At 35.0% G+C, this 5,529-nt stretch overlaps 1 pseudogene; it reads right to left on the bottom strand.

The window, feature by feature from the left end:
- Positions 1-3,511: 3,511 nt before the first annotated feature.
- LOC149221351 (serine/threonine-protein kinase PBL27 pseudogene) lies at positions 3,512-4,697 on the bottom strand (annotated as a pseudogene).
- Positions 4,698-5,529: the final 832 nt, after the last annotated feature.

Raw genomic sequence — 5,529 nt, 5'->3', positions numbered from 1 at the left:
TGCAGCCAATTCTCAAAAAATGAATGTTTCCACAGCAATTTGTGGTTCCCCCATCTTGGGAGGTTCATCTTACCTGTTCCCATGGGAGGATTTCGATATCAATCTATCCGAAGAGGCTTTGGGAAGCTGATTAGAAGATGCAATAGGGTATTCCTGGTCATATTTACTCTTAATATCATTGAGTTCGGACCTTTTCAAGTGCTTCATGTCCTCTACATCCTTTGCATATCCATAGCATGGAAAACAACTCATTTCTCTGCTCAATTAACATTTAATCTTAGTATGAGCAGAATCAAGTTCAAGGGGAAATAAGAAAATTCAATAACAGTTCAAGGGGAAAACATAAATCCAATAATAGTTCAAGGGGAAAGAAATCCAGGCAGACAGCCAACAAAGTAGTGTGATATATTTTTTCCTTTCTGTTTGTTTAAATCCTTTTTCTTAGTGTGGTCATGCGTAACCTTAAAAAGGATTCAAACATATATATAAATAATATTCAATAATATATATATATATATATATATATATGAAGAGAGAGAGAGAGAGAGAGAGAGAGATAAAACAAGGCAAGCCATAGTATGACAGTCAACCAAACAAAAAACATCCAATACTTTTAGACTTCGGCTCAATCCATATAAAATGAAGCACCATGAGGATTTACACTATCGATGACCACAAACTACATATCCTCTGAAGGTTTCTAGTGGCGCATATCCTTTGATATTTATGTGAATGTATAAATATCCAATGATGCAGGAGAGAAATGGGCGTAGGATTGGAGGAAGCACCATATGCCCATGTTTCCTTAACATTCATTAAATAGAACTAACAAAATTGTGGGTGAACATTGGTTAGAGTTGTGATAAAATGAAGATAGAGGGGTAGCTAAGTGTGTTAGGTTTGCAATATGGAAAACAAAAATGGTAAAATTATTAGGTGTAGTTTCAACAAGAAAAATTGACATGTATAGAGAGGGCACAATTTTGGCGAGGGTTACCACATTAAGGCCACAAAACTAATGGCTTTCACACATTTAAGTAGGCTAGATAGGAACCTACAATGATACCAGGTCAAACACATACAAAATTGATAGGAAATATCTGAATAACTCATGTGGATTTATTATATTCATAAGATGTACATATTAATACATAGTTTTATGACCCTTGGTTTTCATTTTCAAAGAGGTCACTTGGACTTCAATGACTATTGGAATTCCTCCACACCAACCCTAACAGATTAGGTGTCTAACAAACTTTTTTACTAATGGATTCAACTTGCATCTACATGAAATACAAAGGAGGAATCCAACAACCTTTTTCATAACCCACTTAACTCTTTTAGAAACTTGACAGTAATACCAGAAATGGTTCCAAACTACAAAATGCTTTGACCATTTTACAAAAAAATCTGTTAGAAATTGTTGGAAATTATTGTGTATAGACCCTTCTAAAATATGACTCTTCTTTCTCACACTAACTATTAGACAAATATTCCAGGGTAGTGATGACTCTTTGAACTACAATATTTCTTTGGAATGAAGAAAGCATTAAAATTTACAAGCTCTAGATATAGAAACTATGAAATCAAGCAGTGTGTCTACACCATATATTTTGGAATAAAAATCGATCACAACATAAGATAGTTGGAATAATTTTAGAGAATATGGTTTACAATCTGTTATTTCACTCTCTCTTTTTGCATCTAATGAAGGCACTTTTTTTTTGCAGTATGATATTTTTACTAAGGTATTAAAGATATATATTTTTTAAACTCTTGGTCATTGATTCAATGAATTTATCTTCGTCACCTATTTTATATTTCTTGCTATTCAACAAGATTGTTATAGATGCCTATACTCATTGAATATCGTGCATATCAAAGGCATTCTCATATTTTAGAATTTTTTGGGAAGTAGCTTTTCGAAACTAGCCTTTTTCAAAATTCTTGTATAGGAACCCATCCAAATTCTTGCATAGGAGGCTACCTTTGCATTCTGGGTTAAATTCAGTATTTTGATGTATCTTTCCATGGTTTTTCAATTAGATTGAGTAGTTCCTCTCCCAATAATTATTGTGGAATAAGGATAACTTAACCTATTTAACAACATATAACAAGGCTAGGCTGGATTTAAGAAATATCCCATCATTTGGTACCTGATAATATATGTGCATGGATGATATTAAGCTATGGGGTCAATGTCAAGATTGAAAAAGAAGGGATGCTAAGAGTTCTACCAAGTTTTGAGTGTAATATTTTACCTAGAATATTTCATAACAGTAGACTATCATGGTGAACCAAAACACAATGTTGGTTGGTAATATGTAAACTTCAAAATCATGAGACCCTACAGCATCAAGGAAAGCATAGGTCAAATTCAATGCATAGGTAGTATAAGCAAAGGTATAGATCATCTATCATTGTTTATTTTTATAATTGTCTTTTCCAGGTTGATCTCTCTGTAAATTATATATTTTGTGGAAGAATGGATAATCTTTCTAAAAGAATGCGATAGAAGGAAGGATCACTTGGTGTTGTTCTTTTAGAAAGGGCATGGGATGAATACCTCCAAATTGGGGTTTTATACATGTTCTGCTAGGGCTTAATGCTCGGTATTGTTAACATTCATTTTCTGTTATTTGTCTTTAATGCTTTTCTTTGATAGCCTAGTTGTTTTGTAATGGCCCTGGGCAGTTGACATTGTTACAAGTCATGATAGAACCAAAAAATGGGTGCCCTTGGGCATGAATTGAGTTTACCAATTCTTTGGTTATTCATGGAGGTAGCAATTGCAATGATCATTTCTCTAAAAAATTCAAGAAAGGTTGTCTTAAAGGGATTCCTTAAGGTAATAGAATCCTTTATAATGAAACTCCTATGCAGATATTTGTTAGTGTTCATTTTGGTGTATGTGATAAGTTCAAGAAATGCACACTCTATGTACTTGTTTGGTTGAGTTCTATCTAATTCGATTTGAAGGCTTGGGTATAGGAACTTTGGAAACCACGTTTGGTTGTAAGTATTTGTGGGTGAACAAAATATAATTTTTTGTTTTCATTTAAAAAAGAATCTGACTGTGTTGATATTATTTCTTGAGGCCTTTACAAAACTCCTACTAACATAAATGCTTGATAGTAACAATTTCCTTGCGATATAGAGAGGATTGGGAAAACCTCAAGATCTCCCTTCAACCTCTCACTCTACTCATTCAAATGCTAAGAAAGACTACATCATCTAAATTCTGTAAAGTCACTTTACAACTTTCATGATTGAAATAAAACTTTTACACATGAAATACACAATTTCGAATCAAAGTACAGAAACTACAAGAATTTATGCCAAAGAAGATGAAATATTTGCAAAAACTTAATAGTTCGTGCTTGACTCCAGTAGAGTCTCAATGAAAATTACATGTCCCACTCCCACCAAGGGCATTGCTCATTTTCCTCTCTTAAATTCTCACCCCACAATTTTTCTTTAGCAATTGCATGTTCACAATCTCGACTGATAGCTAAGATTCACTTCCATCTCTACTAGGTTTCACAATTCTTCTAAGGCTATGCCTCATCCCATCAGACTTGTCAAAATCTCCAAAATCCCTACCACTACCCTCCTGAGAACCTTGAGACTCATTTAAGGTATTCAAAGCCATAACACGAGCAATGTGATGTTTAGGGGAAGTCTCTGCAAGGCGTAGTTCATGCTGGTTACTTCCATGTCTACTTACTTTATTAGTTCCTCTTTTTGATCCATCAGGATATTTCCTCTCCTTGTTCCTTTTCTCATGGGTAGGAGTCGATGGTGCAGACTGATTAGTTTGAACAAGATTCACTGCAGGATCATACATTAGGGATGCAAGGTAACCAAGAGTTGTTACTACATCACTAATCAGGTGCCGAGTGGCAGCATCCTCCTGAAGACACATTGCTTCCACAGCAAGTGATTGTTACATGCCTCTCATAGGATGGAGTCCCTTAAGCTTTGGATCAGCCATTTGTGCAAATTTTTTGTTGTCCTTGAACAAAAGTCATGCCTAAGAAGAAGATTTTTCCCCTTCGATGACCAGGACTTGTCAGTAGCTTTTCCCCCTGTTATTAACTCTAACAAGACCACTCTGAAACTAAACACATCTAACCTAACAGTCAACTAACCTATCATAGCATGCTCTGGTGCAAAATATCCATAAGTTCCCATTACTCGTGTGGAAATATGAGTCTTATCTCCAATAGGTCCGAGTTTGGCCAACCTAAAATTGGATAACTTTGGATGAAATCGCCTATCCAGTAAAATATTAGAGGATTTAAAATCACGATATATGATGGAGGGTTCACTTTGTCATGCAAATATTTCAACCCTCTTGTAGCACCTGCAACTATTTTCATTCTTGTGTTCCAATATAATGGCTCCTTATCAAGCGGGAGATCATGGAGATGGTTTTCCAGCGATCCCAATTGCATGTACTCATGTACCAAAAGCCTCTTATCCCCATCAACACAATATCCAATAAGGTTAACAATATTTGGGTGATGAAGAAGACTCAACATCAAAACCTCAACAAGGAACTCCATATTTCCTTGCAATCCATTCCTGTCAAGTTGCTTGACAACAACAATCTAACCAATTCTCTCAAGCCTCCCTTTATAAACTCTGCTAAAGCCTCCTTCAGCTAGCAGACACTTAGGCTGAAAATTATTCATCGTTGCAACCAATTCTCAAAAAATTAATGTTTGTGGAGCAATATGTGGTTCACCCATATTGGGAAGTTCAAATTGCCTGTTTCCATGGGATGACTTTGATCTCAATCTATCCGAAGAGGCTTTGGGAAGCTGATTAGAAGATGTAGTAGGGTATTCCTAGTCATATTTTCTCTTAATATCATTGAGTTCGGACCTTTTCAAGTGCTACACATCCTTTTCATATCCATAGCATGGAAAACAACTCATTTCTCTGCTCAGCTAACAGTTTATCTCAGTATGATTAGAATCCAATTTCAAGGGGAAACAAGAAAATTCAATAACGTTTTAGGGGAAAATATATAAATCCAATAAAATTTCAAGGGGAAAGAAAGCAAGGTAGTAGATCAGAGTGATATCTCTGATTAGGTAAAATTTAATCTCAATCTGAGCAGAATCAAGTAAGAGTTCAAGGGGAAAGAAAGCCAGCCAAGCAGCTAGTAGAGCAAAGTGTGATATATTTTTGCATTTCTATTCTTGTTATGTTCATTTAAATCCTTTTTCTTAGTGTGGTCATGTGTAGAAATTCTGCAAATTCTCGACAAACATCGTTCTAAGACCATGTATAAGATTTGACTATATATTAACTCGATAATGCAATATACTAACTTCTACTATGAATTTGCAGAAGCTTAAAGATCGAGCTGAATCAGAAATGAAAAATATAACCAGAAGAAGAAGAATCAATGCACATGAAACACAAAAAATACTCAAGGGAAAGCCTCAACTAAAAACCCCACTATCTCTATTATCATACAAGGTAGAAATACATAGAGATTATACAAAGTCTTAGCTC

Source organism: Pinus tabuliformis, chromosome Q (assembly GCF_031772625.1).
Source record: "Pinus tabuliformis cultivar Carrire ecotype Pingquan chromosome Q, CPIR1, whole genome shotgun sequence".
Classification (NCBI taxonomy): Eukaryota; Viridiplantae; Streptophyta; class Pinopsida; order Pinales; family Pinaceae; genus Pinus; species Pinus tabuliformis.
The sequence above is the reverse complement of the archived record's forward strand: the minus strand, read 5'-3'. Positions and strand labels throughout refer to the sequence as shown.